The sequence below is a fragment of the Brienomyrus brachyistius genome, chromosome 2, assembly GCF_023856365.1.
Source record: "Brienomyrus brachyistius isolate T26 chromosome 2, BBRACH_0.4, whole genome shotgun sequence".
In the NCBI taxonomy this organism is placed as follows: Eukaryota; Metazoa; Chordata; class Actinopteri; order Osteoglossiformes; family Mormyridae; genus Brienomyrus; species Brienomyrus brachyistius.
Window position 1 is genome coordinate 12,063,067 of NC_064534.1, and position 18,800 is coordinate 12,081,866.

Consider the following 18,800-nt stretch of genomic DNA (forward strand, 5'->3'; position numbering starts at 1 on the left):
TTAATGACTCTTCAAAACAACTTCTAAACAGTTGTGAGAGAGCTGGCTCTTTATTACTTTTATATTTAAAAACCATCAACTAATTAATTATGACCATTACAGATACATAAATAGAAGTGAATGTGTTACCACAACTACACCATTCCAAGTCCCCATTAGGATCTATTATGTTACGATACTGTTTCTGGAAATGGCTACTGCATTATTTTGAATACATGGGGGTTTTCCTTTAGGGGAGTATGGCTGTGCGAAGCTGAGAGTTGCTGATACCAAGGGAAGTTGTTTGTCGTGGCTGTGGTGGAGAACACCTCCTTGACGGTATGTGAAGTTCGGTATTCATGGTGAGTTTCCTTAGTCCAACAGCTGAAACACTGGAGAATGCGGGTATCGATCCCGCTACCTCTCGCATGCTAAGCGAGCGCTCTACCATTTGAGCTAATTCCCCATGTCTAGCTAAGACTCACATGTAATTCTTTGAGTCACTGGTTAATGACTCTTCAAAACAACTTCTAAACAGTTGTGAGAGAGCTGGCTCTTTATTACTTTTATATTTAAAAACCATCAACTAATTAATTATGACCATTACAGATACATAAATAGAAGTGAATGTGTTACCACAACTACACCATTCCAAGTCCCCATTAGGATCTATTATGTTACGATAGTGTTTCTGGAAATGGCTACTGCATTATTTTGAATACATGGGGGTTTTCCTTTGGGGGAGTATGGCTGTGCGAAGCTGAGAGTTGCTGATACCAAGGGAAGTTGTTTGTCGTGGCTGTGGTGGAGAACACCTCCTTGACGGTATGTGAAGTTTGGTATTCATGGTGAGTTTCCTTAGTCCAACAGCTGAAACACTGGAGAATGCGGGTATCGATCCCGCTACCTCTCGCATGCTAAGCGAGCGCTCTACCATTTGAGCTAATTCCCCATGTCTAGCTAAGACTCACATGTAATTCTTTGAGTCACTGGTTAATGACTCTTCAAAACAACTTCTAAACAGTTGTGAGAGAGCTGGCTCTTTATTACTTTTATATTTAAAAACCATCAACTAATTAATTATGACCATTACAGATACATAAATAGAAGTGAATGTGTTACCACAACTACACCATTCCAAGTCCCCATTAGGATCTATTATGTTACGATAGTGTTTCTGGAAATGGCTACTGCATTATTTTGAATACATGGTGGTATTTTTTCTTGGGGGTTTTCCTTTAGGGGAGTATGGCTGTGCAAAGCTGAGAGTTGCTGATACCAAGGGAAGTTGTTTGTCGTGGCTGTGGTGGAGAACACCTCCTTGATGTTATGTGAAGTTTGGTATTTCTGGTGAGTTTCCTTGGTCCAACAGCTAAAACACTGGAGAATGCGGGTATCGATCCCACTACCTCTCGCATGCGAAGCAAGCGCTCTACCATTTGAGCTAATTCCCCATGTTTACCTAAGAGTCACATGTAATCCTGAGTCACTGGTTAATGACTCTTCAAAACAACTTCTAAACAGTTGTGAGAGCGCTGGCTCTTTATTACTTTTATATTTAAAAACCATCAACTAATTAGTTATGACCATTACAGATACATAAATGAAAGTGAATGTGTTACCACAACTACACCATTCCAAGTCCCCATTAGGATCTATTATGTTATGATAATGTTTCTGGAAATGGCTACTGCATTATTTTGAATACATGGGGGTTTTCCTTTAGGGGAGTATGGCTGTGCGAAGCTGAGAGTTGCTGATACCAAGGGAAGTTGTTTGTCGTGGCTGTGGTGGAGAACACCTCCTTGACGGTATGTGAAGTTTGGTATTTCTGGTGAGTTTCCTTGGTCCAACAACTGAAACACTGGAGAATGCGGGTATCGATCCCGCTACCTCTCGCATGCTAAGCGAGCGCACTACCATTTGAGCTAATTCCCCATGTCTAGCTAAGAGTCACATGTAATTCTTTGAGTCACTGGTTAATGACTCTTCAAAACAACTTCTAAACAGTTGTGAGAGAGCTGGCTCTTTATTACTTTTATATTTAAAAACCATCAACTAATTAGTTATGACCATTACAGATACATAAATGAAAGTGAATGTGTTACCACAACTACACCATTCCAAGTCCCCATTAGGATCTATTATGTTATGATAGTGTTTCTGGAAATGGCTACTGCATTATTTTGAATACATGGGGGTTTTCCTTTAGGGTAGTTTGGCTGTGCAAAGCTGAGGGTTGCTGATACCAAGGGAAGTTGTTTGTTGTGGCTGTGGTGGAGAACACCTCCTTGATGGTATGTGAAGTTTGGTATTTCTGGTGAGTTTCCTTGGTCCAACAGCTAAAACACTGGAGAATGCGGGTATCGATCCCGCTACCTCTCGCATGCTAAGCGAGCGCTCTACCATTTGAGCTAATTCCCCATGTTTAGCTAAGGCTCACATGTAATCCTTTGAGTCACTGGTTAATGACTCTTCAAAACAACTTCTAAACAGTTGTGAGAGAGCTGGCTCTTTATTACTTTTATATTTAAAAACCATCAACTAATTAATTATGACCATTACAGATACATAAATAGAAGTGAATGTGTTACCACAACTACACCATTCCAAGTCCCCATTAGGATCTATTATGTTACGATAGTGTTTCTGGAAATGGCTACTGCATTATTTTGAATACATGGGGGTTTTCCTTTAGGGGAGTATGGCTGTGCGAAGCTGAGAGTTGCTGATACCAAGGGAAGTTGTTTGTCGTGGCTGTGGTGGAGAACACCTCCTTGACGGTATGTGAAGTTTGGTATTTCTGGTGAGTTTCCTTGGTCCAACAACTAAAACACTGGAGAATGCAGGTATCGATCCCGCTACCTCTCGCATGCTAAGCGAGCGCTCTACCATTTGAGCTAATTCCCCATGCTTTGCTAAGACTCACATGTAATCCTTTGAGTCACTGGTTAATGACTCTTCAAAACAACTTCTAAACAGTTGTGAGAGCGCTGGCTCTTTATTACTTTTATATTTAAAAACCATCAACTAATTAGTTATGACCATTACAGATACATAAATGAAAGTGAATGTGTTACCACAACTACACCATTCCAAGTCCCCATTAGGATCTATTATGTTATGATAGTGTTTCTGGAAATGGCTACTGCATTATTTTGAATACATGGTGGTATTTTTTCTTGGGGGTTTTCCTTTAGGGTAGTATGGCTGTGCAAAGCTGAAGGTTGCTGATACTAAGGGAAGTTGTTAGTTGTGGCTGTGGTGGAGAACACCTCCTTGACGGTATGTGAACTTTGGTATTCATGGTGAGTTTCCTTGGTCCAACAGCTGAAACACTGGAGAATGCGGGTATCGATCCCGCTACCTCTCGCATGCTAAGCGAGCGCTCTACCATTTGAGCTAATTCCCCATGTCTAGCTAAGACTCACATGTAATTCTTTGAGTCACTGGTTAATGACTCTTCAAAACAACTTCTAAACAGTTGTGAGAGAGCTGGCTCTTTATTACTTTCATATTTAAAAACCATCAACTAATTAATTATGACCATTACAGATACATAAATAGAAGTGAATGTGTTACCACAACTACACCATTCCAAGTCCCCATTAGGATCTATTATGTTATGATAGTGTTTCTGGAAATGGCTACTGCATTATTTTGAATACATGGGGGTTTTCCTTTAGGGTAGTTTGGCTGTGCAAAGCTGAGGGTTGCTGATACCAAGGGAAGTTGTTTGTTGTGGTGGAGAACACCTCCTTGACGGTATGTGAAGTTCGGTATTCATGGTGAGTTTCCTTAGTCCACCAGCTGAAACACTGGAGAATGCGGGTATCGATCCCGCTACCTCTCGCATGCTAAGCGAGCGCTCTACCATTTGAACTAATTCCCCATGTCTAGCTAAGACTCACATGTAATTCTTTGAGTCACTGGTTAATGACTCTTCAAAACAACTTCTAAACAGTTGTGAGAGAGCTGGCTCTTTATTACTTTTATATTTAAAAACCATCAACTAATTAATTATGACCATTACAGATACATAAATAGAAGTGAATGTGTTACCACAACTACACCATTCCAAGTCCCCATTAGGATCTATTATGTTACGATAGTGTTTCTGGAAATGGCTACTGCATTATTTTGAATACATGGGGGTTTTCCTTTGGGGGAGTATGGCTGTGCGAAGCTGAGAGTTGCTGATACCAAGGGAAGTTGTTTGTCGTGGCTGTGGTGGAGAACACCTCCTTCACGGTATGTGAAGTTTGGTATTCATGGTGAGTTTCCTTAGTCCAACAGCTGAAACACTGGAGAATGCGGGTATCGATCCCGCTACCTCTCGCATGCTAAGCGAGCGCTCTACCATTTGAGCTAATTCCCCATGTCTAGCTAAGACTCACATGTAATTCTTTGAGTCACTGGTTAATGACTCTTCAAAACAACTTCTAAACAGTTGTGAGAGAGCTGGCTCTTTATTACTTTTATATTTAAAAACCATCAACTAATTAATTATGACCATTACAGATACATAAATAGAAGTGAATGTGTTACCACAACTACACCATTCCAAGTCCCCATTAGGATCTATTATGTTACGATAGTGTTTCTGGAAATGGCTACTGCATTATTTTGAATACATGGTGGTATTTTTTCTTGGGGGTTTTCCTTTAGGGGAGTATGACTGTGCAAAGCTGAGAGTTGCTGATACCAAGGGAAGTTGTTTGTCGTGGCTGTGGTGGAGAACACCTCCTTGATGTTATGTGAAGTTTGGTATTTCTGGTGAGTTTCCTTGGTCCAACAGCTAAAACACTGGAGAATGCGGGTATCGATCCCGCTACCTCTCGCATGCGAAGCAAGCGCTCTACCATTTGAGCTAATTCCCCATGTTTACCTAAGAGTCACATGTAATCCTGAGTCACTGGTTAATGACTCTTCAAAACAACTTCTAAACAGTTGTGAGAGCGCTGGCTCTTTATTACTTTTATATTTAAAAACCATCAACTAATTAGTTATGACCATTACAGATACATAAATGAAAGTGAATGTGTTACCACAACTACACCATTCCAAGTCCCCATTAGGATCTATTATGTTATGATAATGTTTCTGGAAATGGCTACTGCATTATTTTGAATACATGGGGGTTTTCCTTTAGGGGAGTATGGCTGTGCGAAGCTGAGAGTTGCTGATACCAAGGGAAGTTGTTAGTTGTGGCTGTGGTGGAGAACACCTCCTTGACGGTATGTGAACTTTGGTATTCATGGTGAGTTTCCTTGGTCCAACAGCTGAAACACTGGAGAATGCGGGTATCGATCCCGCTACCTCTCGCATGCTAAGCGAGCGCTCTACCATTTGAGCTAATTCCCCATGTCTAGCTAAGACTCACATGTAATTCTTTGAGTCACTGGTTAATGACTCTTCAAAACAACTTCTAAACAGTTGTGAGAGAGCTGGCTCTTTATTACTTTCATATTTAAAAACCATCAACTAATTAATTATGACCATTACAGATACATAAATAGAAGTGAATGTGTTACCACAACTACACCATTCCAAGTCCCCATTAGGATCTATTATGTTATGATAGTGTTTCTGGAAATGGCTACTGCATTATTTTGAATACATGGGGGTTTTCCTTTAGGGTAGTTTGGCTGTGCAAAGCTGAGGGTTGCTGATACCAAGGGAAGTTGTTTGTTGTGGTGGAGAACACCTCCTTGACGGTATGTGAAGTTCGGTATTCATGGTGAGTTTCCTTAGTCCACCAGCTGAAACACTGGAGAATGCGGGTATCGATCCCGCTACCTCTCGCATGCTAAGCGAGCGCTCTACCATTTGAACTAATTCCCCATGTCTAGCTAAGACTCACATGTAATTCTTTGAGTCACTGGTTAATGACTCTTCAAAACAACTTCTAAACAGTTGTGAGAGAGCTGGCTCTTTATTACTTTTATATTTAAAAACCATCAACTAATTAATTATGACCATTACAGATACATAAATAGAAGTGAATGTGTTACCACAACTACACCATTCCAAGTCCCCATTAGGATCTATTATGTTACGATAGTGTTTCTGGAAATGGCTACTGCATTATTTTGAATACATGGGGGTTTTCCTTTGGGGGAGTATGGCTGTGCGAAGCTGAGAGTTGCTGATACCAAGGGAAGTTGTTTGTCGTGGCTGTGGTGGAGAACACCTCCTTCACGGTATGTGAAGTTTGGTATTCATGGTGAGTTTCCTTAGTCCAACAGCTGAAACACTGGAGAATGCGGGTATCGATCCCGCTACCTCTCGCATGCTAAGCGAGCGCTCTACCATTTGAGCTAATTCCCCATGTCTAGCTAAGACTCACATGTAATTCTTTGAGTCACTGGTTAATGACTCTTCAAAACAACTTCTAAACAGTTGTGAGAGAGCTGGCTCTTTATTACTTTTATATTTAATAACCATCAACTAATTAATTATGACCATTACAGATACATAAATAGAAGTGAATGTGTTACCACAACTACACCATTCCAAGTCCCCATTAGGATCTATTATGTTACGATAGTGTTTCTGGAAATGGCTACTGCATTATTTTGAATACATGGTGGTATTTTTTCTTGGGGGTTTTCCTTTAGGGGAGTATGACTGTGCAAAGCTGAGAGTTGCTGATACCAAGGGAAGTTGTTTGTCGTGGCTGTGGTGGAGAACACCTCCTTGATGTTATGTGAAGTTTGGTATTTCTGGTGAGTTTCCTTGGTCCAACAGCTAAAACACTGGAGAATGCGGGTATCGATCCCGCTACCTCTCGCATGCGAAGCAAGCGCTCTACCATTTGAGCTAATTCCCCATGTTTACCTAAGAGTCACATGTAATCCTGAGTCACTGGTTAATGACTCTTCAAAACAACTTCTAAACAGTTGTGAGAGCGCTGGCTCTTTATTACTTTTATATTTAAAAACCATCAACTAATTAGTTATGACCATTACAGATACATAAATGAAAGTGAATGTGTTACCACAACTACACCATTCCAAGTCCCCATTAGGATCTATTATGTTATGATAATGTTTCTGGAAATGGCTACTGCATTATTTTGAATACATGGGGGTTTTCCTTTAGGGGAGTATGGCTGTGCGAAGCTGAGAGTTGCTGATACCAAGGGAAGTTGTTTGTCGTGGCTGTGGTGGAGAACACCTCCTTGACGGTATGTGAAGTTTGGTATTTCTGGTGAGTTTCCTTGGTCCAACAACTAAAACACTGGAGAATGCGGGTATCGATCCCGCTACCTCTCGCATGCTAAGCGAGCGCTCTACCATTTGAGCTAATTCCCCATGTTTAGCAAAGACTCACATGTAATCCTTTGAGTCACTGGTTAATGACTCTTCAAAACGACTTCTAAACAGTTGTGAGAGCGCTGGCTCTTTATTACTTTTATATTTAAAAACCATCAACTAATTAGTTATGACCATTACAGATACATAAATGAAAGTGAATGTGTTACCACAACTACACCATTCCAAGTCCCCATTAGGATCTATTATGTTATGATAGTGTTTCTGGAAATGGCTACTGCATTATTTTGAATACATGGGGGTTTTCCTTTAGGGTAGTTTGGCTGTGCAAAGCTGAGGGTTGCTGATACCAAGGGAAGTTGTTTGTTGTGGCTGTGGTGGAGAACACCTCCTTGATGGTATGTGAAGTTTGGTATTTCTGGTGAGTTTCCTTGGTCCAACAGCTAAAACACTGGAGAATGCGGGTATCGATCCCGCTACCTCTCGCATGCTAAGCGAGCGCTCTACCATTTGAGCTAATTCCCCATGTTTAGCTAAGGCTCACATGTAATCCTTTGAGTCACTGGTTAATGACTCTTCAAAACAACTTCTAAACAGTTGTGAGAGAGCTGGCTCTTTATTACTTTTATATTTAAAAACCATCAACTAATTAATTATGACCATTACAGATACATAAATAGAAGTGAATGTGTTACCACAACTACACCATTCCAAGTCCCCATTAGGATCTATTATGTTACGATAGTGTTTCTGGAAATGGCTACTGCATTATTTTGAATACATGGGGGTTTTCCTTTAGGGGAGTATGGCTGTGCGAAGCTGAGAGTTGCTGATACCAAGGGAAGTTGTTTGTCGTGGCTGTGGTGGAGAACACCTCCTTGACGGTATGTGAAGTTTGGTATTTCTGGTGAGTTTCCTTGGTCCAACAACTAAAACACTGGAGAATGCAGGTATCGATCCCGCTACCTCTCGCATGCTAAGCGAGCGCTCTACCATTTGAGCTAATTCCCCATGCTTAGCTAAGACTCACATGTAATCCTTTGAGTCACTGGTTAATGACTCTTCAAAACAACTTCTAAACAGTTGTGAGAGCGCTGGCTCTTTATTACTTTTATATTTAAAAACCATCAACTAATTAGTTATGACCATTACAGATACATAAATGAAAGTGAATGTGTTACCACAACTACACCATTCCAAGTCCCCATTAGGATCTATTATGTTATGATAGTGTTTCTGGAAATGGCTACTGCATTATTTTGAATACATGGGGGTTTTCCTTTAGGGTAGTTTGGCTGTGCAAAGCTGAGGGTTGCTGATACCAAGGGAAGTTGTTTGTTGTGGCTGTGGTGGAGAACACCTCCTTGATGGTATGTGAAGTTTGGTATTTCTGGTGAGTTTCCTTGGTCCAACAGCTAAAACACTGGAGAATGCGGGTATCGATCCCGCTACCTCTCGCATGCTAAGCGAGCGCTCTACCATTTGAGCTAATTCCCCATGTTTAGCTAAGGCTCACATGTAATCCTTTGAGTCACTGGTTAATGACTCTTCAAAACAACTTCTAAACAGTTGTGAGAGAGCTGGCTCTTTATTACTTTTATATTTAAAAACCATCAACTAATTAATTATGACCATTACAGATACATAAATAGAAGTGAATGTGTTACCACAACTACACCATTCCAAGTCCCCATTAGGATCTATTATGTTACGATAGTGTTTCTGGAAATGGCTACTGCATTATTTTGAATACATGGGGGTTTTCCTTTGGGGGAGTATGGCTGTGCGAAGCTGAGAGTTGCTGATACCAAGGGAAGTTGTTTGTCGTGGCTGTGGTGGAGAACACCTCCTTCACGGTATGTGAAGTTTGGTATTCATGGTGAGTTTCCTTAGTCCAACAGCTGAAACACTGGAGAATGCGGGTATCGATCCCGCTACCTCTCGCATGCTAAGCGAGCGCTCTACCATTTGAGCTAATTCCCCATGTCTAGCTAAGACTCACATGTAATTCTTTGAGTCACTGGTTAATGACTCTTCAAAACAACTTCTAAACAGTTGTGAGAGAGCTGGCTCTTTATTACTTTTATATTTAAAAACCATCAACTAATTAATTATGACCATTACAGATACATAAATAGAAGTGAATGTGTTACCACAACTACACCATTCCAAGTCCCCATTAGGATCTATTATGTTACGATAGTGTTTCTGGAAATGGCTACTGCATTATTTTGAATACATGGTGGTATTTTTTCTTGGGGGTTTTCCTTTAGGGGAGTATGACTGTGCAAAGCTGAGAGTTGCTGATACCAAGGGAAGTTGTTTGTCGTGGCTGTGGTGGAGAACACCTCCTTGATGTTATGTGAAGTTTGGTATTTCTGGTGAGTTTCCTTGGTCCAACAGCTAAAACACTGGAGAATGCGGGTATCGATCCCGCTACCTCTCGCATGCGAAGCAAGCGCTCTACCATTTGAGCTAATTCCCCATGTTTACCTAAGAGTCACATGTAATCCTGAGTCACTGGTTAATGACTCTTCAAAACAACTTCTAAACAGTTGTGAGAGCGCTGGCTCTTTATTACTTTTATATTTAAAAACCATCAACTAATTAGTTATGACCATTACAGATACATAAATGAAAGTGAATGTGTTACCACAACTACACCATTCCAAGTCCCCATTAGGATCTATTATGTTATGATAATGTTTCTGGAAATGGCTACTGCATTATTTTGAATACATGGGGGTTTTCCTTTAGGGGAGTATGGCTGTGCGAAGCTGAGAGTTGCTGATACCAAGGGAAGTTGTTTGTCGTGGCTGTGGTGGAGAACACCTCCTTGACGGTATGTGAAGTTTGGTATTTCTGGTGAGTTTCCTTGGTCCAACAACTAAAACACTGGAGAATGCGGGTATCGATCCCGCTACCTCTCGCATGCTAAGCGAGCGCTCTACCATTTGAGCTAATTCCCCATGTTTAGCAAAGACTCACATGTAATCCTTTGAGTCACTGGTTAATGACTCTTCAAAACGACTTCTAAACAGTTGTGAGAGCGCTGGCTCTTTATTACTTTTATATTTAAAAACCATCAACTAATTAGTTATGACCATTACAGATACATAAATGAAAGTGAATGTGTTACCACAACTACACCATTCCAAGTCCCCATTAGGATCTATTATGTTATGATAGTGTTTCTGGAAATGGCTACTGCATTATTTTGAATACATGGGGGTTTTCCTTTAGGGTAGTTTGGCTGTGCAAAGCTGAGGGTTGCTGATACCAAGGGAAGTTGTTTGTTGTGGCTGTGGTGGAGAACACCTCCTTGATGGTATGTGAAGTTTGGTATTTCTGGTGAGTTTCCTTGGTCCAACAGCTAAAACACTGGAGAATGCGGGTATCGATCCCGCTACCTCTCGCATGCTAAGCGAGCGCTCTACCATTTGAGCTAATTCCCCATGTTTAGCTAAGGCTCACATGTAATCCTTTGAGTCACTGGTTAATGACTCTTCAAAACAACTTCTAAACAGTTGTGAGAGAGCTGGCTCTTTATTACTTTTATATTTAAAAACCATCAACTAATTAATTATGACCATTACAGATACATAAATAGAAGTGAATGTGTTACCACAACTACACCATTCCAAGTCCCCATTAGGATCTATTATGTTACGATAGTGTTTCTGGAAATGGCTACTGCATTATTTTGAATACATGGGGGTTTTCCTTTAGGGGAGTATGGCTGTGCGAAGCTGAGAGTTGCTGATACCAAGGGAAGTTGTTTGTCGTGGCTGTGGTGGAGAACACCTCCTTGACGGTATGTGAAGTTTGGTATTTCTGGTGAGTTTCCTTGGTCCAACAACTAAAACACTGGAGAATGCAGGTATCGATCCCGCTACCTCTCGCATGCTAAGCGAGCGCTCTACCATTTGAGCTAATTCCCCATGCTTAGCTAAGACTCACATGTAATCCTTTGAGTCACTGGTTAATGACTCTTCAAAACAACTTCTAAACAGTTGTGAGAGCGCTGGCTCTTTATTACTTTTATATTTAAAAACCATCAACTAATTAGTTATGACCATTACAGATACATAAATGAAAGTGAATGTGTTACCACAACTACACCATTCCAAGTCCCCATTAGGATCTATTATGTTATGATAGTGTTTCTGGAAATGGCTACTGCATTATTTTGAATACATGGGGGTTTTCCTTTAGGGTAGTTTGGCTGTGCAAAGCTGAGGGTTGCTGATACCAAGGGAAGTTGTTTGTTGTGGCTGTGGTGGAGAACACCTCCTTGATGGTATGTGAAGTTTGGTATTTCTGGTGAGTTTCCTTGGTCCAACAGCTAAAACACTGGAGAATGCGGGTATCGATCCCGCTACCTCTCGCATGCTAAGCGAGCGCTCTACCATTTGAGCTAATTCCCCATGTTTAGCTAAGGCTCACATGTAATCCTTTGAGTCACTGGTTAATGACTCTTCAAAACAACTTCTAAACAGTTGTGAGAGAGCTGGCTCTTTATTACTTTTATATTTAAAAACCATCAACTAATTAATTATGACCATTACAGATACATAAATAGAAGTGAATGTGTTACCACAACTACACCATTCCAAGTCCCCATTAGGATCTATTATGTTACGATAGTGTTTCTGGAAATGGCTACTGCATTATTTTGAATACATGGGGGTTTTCCTTTAGGGGAGTATGGCTGTGCGAAGCTGAGAGTTGCTGATACCAAGGGAAGTTGTTTGTCGTGGCTGTGGTGGAGAACACCTCCTTGACGGTATGTGAAGTTTGGTATTTCTGGTGAGTTTCCTTGGTCCAACAACTAAAACGCTGGAGAATGCAGGTATCGATCCCGCTACCTCTCGCATGCTAAGCGAGCGCTCTACCATTTGAGCTAATTCCCCATGCTTAGCTAAGACTCACATGTAATCCTTTGAGTCACTGGTTAATGACTCTTCAAAACAACTTCTAAACAGTTGTGAGAGCGCTGGCTCTTTATTACTTTTATATTTAAAAACCATCAACTAATTAGTTATGACCATTACAGATACATAAATGAAAGTGAATGTGTTACCACAACTACACCATTCCAAGTCCCCATTAGGATCTATTATGTTATGATAGTGTTTCTGGAAATGGCTACTGCATTATTTTGAATACATGGTGGTATTTTTTCTTGGGGGTTTTCCTTTAGGGTAGTATGGCTGTGCAAAGCTGAAGGTTGCTGATACTAAGGGAAGTTGTTAGTTGTGGCTGTGGTGGAGAACACCTCCTTGACGGTATGTGAACTTTGGTATTCATGGTGAGTTTCCTTGGTCCAACAGTTGAAACACTGGAGAATGCGGGTATCGATCCCGCTACCTCTCGCATGCTAAGCGAGCGCTCTACCATTTGAGCTAATTCCCCATGTCTAGCTAAGACTCACATGTAATTCTTTGAGTCACTGGTTAATGACTCTTCAAAACAACTTCTAAACAGTTGTGAGAGAGCTGGCTCTTTATTACTTTTATATTTAAAAACCATCAACTAATTAATTATGACCATTACAGATACATAAATAGAAGTGAATGTGTTACCACAACTACACCATTCCAAGTCCCTATTAGGATCTATTATGTTATGATAGTGTTTCTGGAAATGGCTACTGCATTATTTTGAATACATGGGGGTTTTCCTTTAGGGTAGTTTGGCTGTGCAAAGCTGAGGGTTGCTGATACCAAGGGAAGTTGTTTGTTGTGGTGGAGAACACCTCCTTGACGGTATGTGAAGTTCGGTATTCATGGTGAGTTTCCTTAGTCCAACAGCTGAAACACTGGAGAATGCGGGTATCGATCCCGCTACCTCTCGCATGCTAAGCGAGCGCTCTACCATTTGAGCTAATTCCCCATGTCTAGCTAAGACTCACATGTAATTCTTTGAGTCACTGGTTAATGACTCTTCAAAACAACTTCTAAACAGTTGTGAGAGAGCTGGCTCTTTATTACTTTTATATTTAAAAACCATCAACTAATTAATTATGACCATTACAGATACATAAATAGAAGTGAATGTGTTACCACAACTACACCATTCCAAGTCCCCATTAGGATCTATTATGTTACGATAGTGTTTCTGGAAATGGCTACTGCATTATTTTGAATACATGGGGGTTTTCCTTTGGGGGAGTATGGCTGTGCGAAGCTGAGAGTTGCTGATACCAAGGGAAGTTGTTTGTCGTGGCTGTGGTGGAGAACACCTCCTTGACGGTATGTGAAGTTTGGTATTTCTGGTGAGTTTCCTTGGTCCAACAACTAAAACACTGGAGAATGCAGGTATCGATCCCGCTACCTCTCGCATGCTAAGCGAGCGCTCTACCATTTGAGCTAATTCCCCATGTTTATCTAAGACTCACATGTAATCCTTTGAGTCACTGGTTAATGACTCTTCAAAACAACTTCTAAACAGTTGTGAGAGCGCTGGCTCTTTATTACTTTTATATTTAAAAACCATCAACTAATTAGTTATGACCATTACAGATACATAAATGAATGTGAATGTGTTACCACAACTACACCATTCCGAGTCCCCATTAGGATCTATTATGTTATGATAGTGTTTCTGCAAATGGCTACTGCATTATTTTGAATACATGGTGGTATTTTTTCTTGGGGGTTTTCCTTTAGGGTAGTATGGCTGTGCAAAGCTGAGGGTTGCTGATACCTGCTGATACCAAGGGAAGTTGTTTGTCGTGGCTGTGGTGGAGAACACCTCCTTGATGGTATGTGAAGTTTGGTATTTCTGGTGAGTTTCCTTGGTCCAACAGCTAAAACACTGGAGAATGCGGGTATCGATCCCGCTACCTCTCGCATGCGAAGCAAGCGCTCTACCATTTGAGCTAATTCCCCATGTTTATCTAAGAGTCACATGTAATCCTTTGAGTCACTGGTTAATGACTCTTCAAAACAACTTCTAAACAGTTGTGAGAGCGCTGGCTCTTTATTACTTTTATATTTAAAAACCATCAACTAATTAGTTATGACCATTACAGATACATAAATGAAAGTGAATGTGTTACCACAACTACACCATTCCAAGTCCCCATTAGGATCTATTATGTTATGATAGTGTTTCTGGAAATGGCTACTGCATTATTTTGAATACATGGGGGTTTTCATTTAGGGGAGTATGGCTGTGCGAAGCTGAGAGTTGCTGATACCAAGGGAAGTTGTTTGTCGTGGCTGTGGTGGAGAACACCTCCTTGACGGTATGTGAAGTTTGGTATTTCTGGTGAGTTTCCTTGGTCCAACAACTAAAACACTGGAGAATGCGGGTATCGATCCCGCTACCTCTCGCATGCTAAACGAGCGCTCTACCATTTGAGCTAATTCCCCATGTTTAGCTAAGACTCACATGTAATCCTTTGAGTCACTGGTTAATGACTCTTCAAAACAACTTCTAAACAGTTGTGAGAGCGCTGGCTCTTTATTACTTTTATATTTAAAAACCATCAACTAATTAGTTATGACCATTACAGATACATAAATGAAAGTGAATGTGTTACCAGAACTACACCATTCCAAGTCCCCATTAGGATCTATTATGTTATGATAGTGTTTCTGGAAATGGCTACTGCATTATTTTGAATACATGGGGGTTTTCCTTTAGGGTAGTTTGGCTGTGCAAAGCTGAGGGTTGCTGATACCAAGGGAAGTTGTTTGTTGTGGCTGTGGTGGAGAACACCTCCTTGATGGTATGTGAAGTTTGGTATTTCTGGTGAGTTTCCTTGGTCCAACAGCTAAAACACTGGAGAATGCGGGTATCGATCCCGCTACCTCTCGCATGCTAAGCGAGCGCTCTACCATTTGAGCTAATTCCCCATGTTTAGCTAAGGCTCACATGTAATCCTTTGAGTCACTGGTTAATGACTCTTCAAAACAACTTCTAAACAGTTGTGAGAGAGCTGGCTCTTTATTACTTTTATATTTAAAAACCATCAACTAATTAATTATGACCATTACAGATACATAAATAGAAGTGAATGTGTTACCACAACTACACCATTCCAAGTCCCCATTAGGATCTATTATGTTACGATAGTGTTTCTGGAAATGGCTACTGCATTATTTTGAATACATGGTGGTATTTTTTCTTGGGGGTTTTCCTTTAGGGTAGTATGACTGTGCAAAGCTGAGGGTTGCTGATACCAAGGGAAGTTGTTTGTCGTGGCTGTGGTGGAGAACACCTCCTTGATGGTATGTGAAGTTTGGTATTTCTGGTGAGTTTCCTTGGTCCAACAGCTAAAACACTGGAGAATGCGGGTATCGATCCCGCTACCGCTCGCATGCTAAGCGAGCGCTCTACCATTTGAGCTAATTCCCCATGTTTAGCTAACAGTCACATGTAATCCTTTGAGTCACTGGTTAATGACTCTTCAAAACAACTTCTAATCAGTTGTGTGAGAGCTGGCTCTTTATTACTTTTATATTTAAAAACCATCAACTAATTAGTTATGACCATTACAGATACATAAATGGAAGTGAATATGTTACCACAACTACACCATTCCAAGTCCCCATTAGGATCTATTATGTTGCGATAGTGTTTCTGGAAATGGCTACTGCATTATTTTGAGTACATGGTTGTATTTTTTCTTGGGGGTTTTCCTTTAGGGTAGTATGGCTGTGCAAAGCTGAGGGTTGCTGATACCAAGGGAAGTTGTTTGTCGTGGCTGTGGTGGAGAACACCTCCTTGATGGTATGTGAAGTTTGGTATTTCTGGTGAGTTTCCTTGGTCCAACAACTAAAACACTGGAGAATGCGGGTATCGATCCCGCTACCTCTCACATGCGAAGCGAGCGCTCTACCATTTGAGCTAATTCCCCATGTTTAGCTAAGAGTCACATGTAATCCTTTGAGTCACTGGTTAATGACTCTTCAAAACAACTTCTAATCAGTTGTGTGAGAGCTGGCTCTTTATTACTTTTATATTAAAAACCATCAACTAATTAGTTATGACCATTATAGATACATAAATGAAAGTGAATGTGTTACCACAACTACACCATTCCAAGTCCCCATTAGGATCTATTATGTTACGATAGTGTTTCTGGAAATGGCTACTGCATTATTTTGAATACATGGTGGTATTTTTTCTTGGGGGTTTTCCTTTAGGGTAGTATGGCTGTGCAAAGCTGAGGGTTGCTGATACCAAGGGAAGTTGTTTGTTGTGGCTGTGGTGGAGAACACCTCCTTGATGGTATGTGAAGTTTGGTATTTCTGGTGAGTTTCCTTGGTCCAACAGCTAAAACACTGGAGAATGCGGGTATCGATCCCGCTACTTCTCGCATGCTAAGCGAGCGCTCTACCATTTGAGCTAATTCCCCATGTCGAGCTAAGAGTCACATGTAATTCTTTGAGTCACTGGTTAATGACTCTTCAAAACAACTTCTAATCAGTTGTGTGAGAGCTGGCTCTTTATTACTTTTATATTAAAAACCATCAACTAATTAGTTATGACCATTATAGATACATAAATGAAAGTGAATGTGTTACCACAACTACACCATTCCAAGTCCCCATTAGGATCTATTATGTTACGATAGTGTTTCTGGAAATGGCTACTGCATTATTTTGAATACATGGTGGTATTTTTTCTTGGGGGTTTTCCTTTAGGGTAGTATGGCTGTGCAAAGCTGAGAGTTGCTGATACCAAGGGAAGTTGTTTGTTGTGGCTGTGGTGGAGAACACCTCCTTGATGGTATGTGAAGTTTGGTATTTCTGGTGAGTTTCCTTGGTCCAACAGCTAAAACACTGGAAAATGCGGGTATCGATCCCGCTACTTCTCGCATGCTAAGCGAGCGCTCTACCATTTGAGCTAATTCCCCATGTCGAGCTAAGAGTCACATGTAATTCTTTGAGTCACTGGTTAATGACTCTTCAAAACAACTTCTAAACAGTTGTGAGAGAGCTGGCTCTTTATTACTTTTATATTTAAAAACCATCAACTAATTAGTTATGGCCATTACAGATACATAAATGAAAGTGAATGTGTTACCACAACTACACCATTCCAAGTCCCCATTAGGATCTATTATGTTATGATAGTGTTTCTGGAAATGGCTACTGCATTATTTTGAATACATGGTGGTATTTTTTCTTGGGGGTTTTCCTTCAGGGTAGTATGGCTGTGCAAAGCTGAGGGTTGCTGATACCAAGGGAAGTTGTTTGTTGTGGCTGTGGTGGAGAACACCTCCTTGATGGTATGTGAAGTTTGGTATTTCTGGTGAGTTTCCCTGGTCCAACAGCTAAAACACTGGAGAATGCGGGTATCGATCCCGCTACCTCTCGCATGCTAAGCGAGCGCTCTACCATTTGAGCTAATTCCCCATGTCTAGCTAAGAGTCTCATGTAATTCTTTGAGTCACTGGTTAATGACTCTTCAAAACAACTTCTAAACAGTTGTGAGAGAGCTGGCTCTTTATTACTTTTATATTTAAAAACCATCAACTAATTAGTTATGACCATTACAGATACATAAATGAAAGTGAATGTGTTACCACAACTACACCATTCCAAGTCCCCATTAGGATCTATTATGTTATGATAGTGTTTCTGGAAATGGCTACTGCATTATTTTGAATACATGGTGGTATTTTTTCTTGGGGGTTTTCCTTTAGGGTAGTATGGCTGTGCAAAGCTGAGGGTTGCTGATACCAAGGGAAGTTGTTTGTTGTGGCTGTGGTGGAGAACACCTCCTTGATGGTATGTGAAGTTTGGTATTTCTGGTGAGTTTCCTTGGTCCAACAGCTGAAACACTGGAGAATGCGTGTATCGATCCCGCTACTTCTCGCATGCTAAGCGAGCGCTCTACTATTTGAGCTAATTCCCCATGTCTAGTTAAGAGTCACATGTAATTCTTTGAGTCACTGGTTAATGACTCTTCAAAACAACTTCTAAACAGTTGTGAGAGAGCTGGCTCTTTATTACTTTTATATTTAAAAACCATCAACTAATTAGTTATGACCATTACAGATACATAAATGAAAGTGAATGTGTTACCACAACTACACCATTCCAAGTCCCCATTAGGATCTATTATGTTACGATAGTGTTTCTGGAAATGGCTACTGCATTATTTTGAGTACATGGTTGTATTTTTTCTTGGGGGTTTTCCTTTAGGGTAGTATGGCTGTGCAAAGCTGAGGGTTGCTGATACCAAGGGAAGTTGTTTGTCGTGGCTGTGGTGGAGAACACCTCCTTGATGGTATGTGAAGTTTGGTATTTCTGGTGAGTTTCCTTGGTCCAACAACTAAAACACTGGAGAATGCGGGTATCGATCCCGCTACCTCTCACATGCGAAGCGAGCGCTCTACCATTTGAGCTAATTCCCCATGTTTAGCTAAGAGTCACATGTAATCCTTTGAGTCACTGGTTAATGACTCTTCAAAACAACTTCTAATCAGTTGTGTGAGAGCTGGCTCTTTATTACTTTTATATTTAAAAACCATCAACTAATTAGTTATGACCATTATAGATACATAAATGAAAGTGAATGTGT

At 40.7% G+C, this 18,800-nt stretch overlaps 34 non-coding genes across 34 annotated transcripts; all 34 read right to left on the minus strand.

The window, feature by feature from the left end:
- Positions 1–372: 372 nt before the first annotated feature.
- trnaa-agc (transfer RNA alanine (anticodon AGC)) lies at positions 373–445 on the minus strand. Its single transcript has one exon. It is a non-coding gene; the product is annotated as a tRNA-Ala (tRNA).
- Positions 446–858: 413 nt separating this feature from the next.
- Positions 859–931, minus strand: trnaa-agc (transfer RNA alanine (anticodon AGC)). The gene has a single exon. It is a non-coding gene; the product is annotated as a tRNA-Ala (tRNA).
- A 1,399-nt stretch (positions 932–2,330) lies between these two features.
- Positions 2,331–2,403, minus strand: trnaa-agc (transfer RNA alanine (anticodon AGC)). Its single transcript has one exon. It is a non-coding gene; the product is annotated as a tRNA-Ala (tRNA).
- A 413-nt stretch (positions 2,404–2,816) lies between these two features.
- trnaa-agc (transfer RNA alanine (anticodon AGC)) lies at positions 2,817–2,889 on the minus strand. Its single transcript has one exon. It is a non-coding gene; the product is annotated as a tRNA-Ala (tRNA).
- Positions 2,890–3,318: 429 nt separating this feature from the next.
- trnaa-agc (transfer RNA alanine (anticodon AGC)) lies at positions 3,319–3,391 on the minus strand. The gene has a single exon. It is a non-coding gene; the product is annotated as a tRNA-Ala (tRNA).
- A 407-nt stretch (positions 3,392–3,798) lies between these two features.
- On the minus strand, positions 3,799–3,871 carry trnaa-agc (transfer RNA alanine (anticodon AGC)). The gene has a single exon. It is a non-coding gene; the product is annotated as a tRNA-Ala (tRNA).
- A 413-nt stretch (positions 3,872–4,284) lies between these two features.
- On the minus strand, positions 4,285–4,357 carry trnaa-agc (transfer RNA alanine (anticodon AGC)). The gene has a single exon. It is a non-coding gene; the product is annotated as a tRNA-Ala (tRNA).
- A 429-nt stretch (positions 4,358–4,786) lies between these two features.
- Positions 4,787–4,859, minus strand: trnaa-cgc (transfer RNA alanine (anticodon CGC)). The gene has a single exon. It is a non-coding gene; the product is annotated as a tRNA-Ala (tRNA).
- Positions 4,860–5,270: 411 nt separating this feature from the next.
- trnaa-agc (transfer RNA alanine (anticodon AGC)) lies at positions 5,271–5,343 on the minus strand. Its single transcript has one exon. It is a non-coding gene; the product is annotated as a tRNA-Ala (tRNA).
- A 407-nt stretch (positions 5,344–5,750) lies between these two features.
- Positions 5,751–5,823, minus strand: trnaa-agc (transfer RNA alanine (anticodon AGC)). Its single transcript has one exon. It is a non-coding gene; the product is annotated as a tRNA-Ala (tRNA).
- Positions 5,824–6,236: 413 nt separating this feature from the next.
- On the minus strand, positions 6,237–6,309 carry trnaa-agc (transfer RNA alanine (anticodon AGC)). Its single transcript has one exon. It is a non-coding gene; the product is annotated as a tRNA-Ala (tRNA).
- A 429-nt stretch (positions 6,310–6,738) lies between these two features.
- Positions 6,739–6,811, minus strand: trnaa-cgc (transfer RNA alanine (anticodon CGC)). Its single transcript has one exon. It is a non-coding gene; the product is annotated as a tRNA-Ala (tRNA).
- A 411-nt stretch (positions 6,812–7,222) lies between these two features.
- On the minus strand, positions 7,223–7,295 carry trnaa-agc (transfer RNA alanine (anticodon AGC)). The gene has a single exon. It is a non-coding gene; the product is annotated as a tRNA-Ala (tRNA).
- Positions 7,296–7,708: 413 nt separating this feature from the next.
- Positions 7,709–7,781, minus strand: trnaa-agc (transfer RNA alanine (anticodon AGC)). Its single transcript has one exon. It is a non-coding gene; the product is annotated as a tRNA-Ala (tRNA).
- A 413-nt stretch (positions 7,782–8,194) lies between these two features.
- On the minus strand, positions 8,195–8,267 carry trnaa-agc (transfer RNA alanine (anticodon AGC)). Its single transcript has one exon. It is a non-coding gene; the product is annotated as a tRNA-Ala (tRNA).
- A 413-nt stretch (positions 8,268–8,680) lies between these two features.
- trnaa-agc (transfer RNA alanine (anticodon AGC)) lies at positions 8,681–8,753 on the minus strand. The gene has a single exon. It is a non-coding gene; the product is annotated as a tRNA-Ala (tRNA).
- Positions 8,754–9,166: 413 nt separating this feature from the next.
- trnaa-agc (transfer RNA alanine (anticodon AGC)) lies at positions 9,167–9,239 on the minus strand. The gene has a single exon. It is a non-coding gene; the product is annotated as a tRNA-Ala (tRNA).
- A 429-nt stretch (positions 9,240–9,668) lies between these two features.
- trnaa-cgc (transfer RNA alanine (anticodon CGC)) lies at positions 9,669–9,741 on the minus strand. The gene has a single exon. It is a non-coding gene; the product is annotated as a tRNA-Ala (tRNA).
- A 411-nt stretch (positions 9,742–10,152) lies between these two features.
- On the minus strand, positions 10,153–10,225 carry trnaa-agc (transfer RNA alanine (anticodon AGC)). The gene has a single exon. It is a non-coding gene; the product is annotated as a tRNA-Ala (tRNA).
- Positions 10,226–10,638: 413 nt separating this feature from the next.
- Positions 10,639–10,711, minus strand: trnaa-agc (transfer RNA alanine (anticodon AGC)). The gene has a single exon. It is a non-coding gene; the product is annotated as a tRNA-Ala (tRNA).
- A 413-nt stretch (positions 10,712–11,124) lies between these two features.
- trnaa-agc (transfer RNA alanine (anticodon AGC)) lies at positions 11,125–11,197 on the minus strand. Its single transcript has one exon. It is a non-coding gene; the product is annotated as a tRNA-Ala (tRNA).
- A 413-nt stretch (positions 11,198–11,610) lies between these two features.
- On the minus strand, positions 11,611–11,683 carry trnaa-agc (transfer RNA alanine (anticodon AGC)). The gene has a single exon. It is a non-coding gene; the product is annotated as a tRNA-Ala (tRNA).
- A 413-nt stretch (positions 11,684–12,096) lies between these two features.
- trnaa-agc (transfer RNA alanine (anticodon AGC)) lies at positions 12,097–12,169 on the minus strand. Its single transcript has one exon. It is a non-coding gene; the product is annotated as a tRNA-Ala (tRNA).
- Positions 12,170–12,598: 429 nt separating this feature from the next.
- On the minus strand, positions 12,599–12,671 carry trnaa-agc (transfer RNA alanine (anticodon AGC)). The gene has a single exon. It is a non-coding gene; the product is annotated as a tRNA-Ala (tRNA).
- A 407-nt stretch (positions 12,672–13,078) lies between these two features.
- On the minus strand, positions 13,079–13,151 carry trnaa-agc (transfer RNA alanine (anticodon AGC)). Its single transcript has one exon. It is a non-coding gene; the product is annotated as a tRNA-Ala (tRNA).
- A 413-nt stretch (positions 13,152–13,564) lies between these two features.
- trnaa-agc (transfer RNA alanine (anticodon AGC)) lies at positions 13,565–13,637 on the minus strand. Its single transcript has one exon. It is a non-coding gene; the product is annotated as a tRNA-Ala (tRNA).
- A 439-nt stretch (positions 13,638–14,076) lies between these two features.
- trnaa-cgc (transfer RNA alanine (anticodon CGC)) lies at positions 14,077–14,149 on the minus strand. The gene has a single exon. It is a non-coding gene; the product is annotated as a tRNA-Ala (tRNA).
- A 413-nt stretch (positions 14,150–14,562) lies between these two features.
- Positions 14,563–14,635, minus strand: trnaa-agc (transfer RNA alanine (anticodon AGC)). Its single transcript has one exon. It is a non-coding gene; the product is annotated as a tRNA-Ala (tRNA).
- A 413-nt stretch (positions 14,636–15,048) lies between these two features.
- Positions 15,049–15,121, minus strand: trnaa-agc (transfer RNA alanine (anticodon AGC)). Its single transcript has one exon. It is a non-coding gene; the product is annotated as a tRNA-Ala (tRNA).
- Positions 15,122–15,550: 429 nt separating this feature from the next.
- trnaa-agc (transfer RNA alanine (anticodon AGC)) lies at positions 15,551–15,623 on the minus strand. Its single transcript has one exon. It is a non-coding gene; the product is annotated as a tRNA-Ala (tRNA).
- A 429-nt stretch (positions 15,624–16,052) lies between these two features.
- Positions 16,053–16,125, minus strand: trnaa-cgc (transfer RNA alanine (anticodon CGC)). The gene has a single exon. It is a non-coding gene; the product is annotated as a tRNA-Ala (tRNA).
- A 428-nt stretch (positions 16,126–16,553) lies between these two features.
- trnaa-agc (transfer RNA alanine (anticodon AGC)) lies at positions 16,554–16,626 on the minus strand. The gene has a single exon. It is a non-coding gene; the product is annotated as a tRNA-Ala (tRNA).
- Positions 16,627–17,556: 930 nt separating this feature from the next.
- Positions 17,557–17,629, minus strand: trnaa-agc (transfer RNA alanine (anticodon AGC)). The gene has a single exon. It is a non-coding gene; the product is annotated as a tRNA-Ala (tRNA).
- Positions 17,630–18,560: 931 nt separating this feature from the next.
- Positions 18,561–18,633, minus strand: trnaa-cgc (transfer RNA alanine (anticodon CGC)). The gene has a single exon. It is a non-coding gene; the product is annotated as a tRNA-Ala (tRNA).
- Between the last annotated feature and the right edge of the window lie 167 nt (positions 18,634–18,800).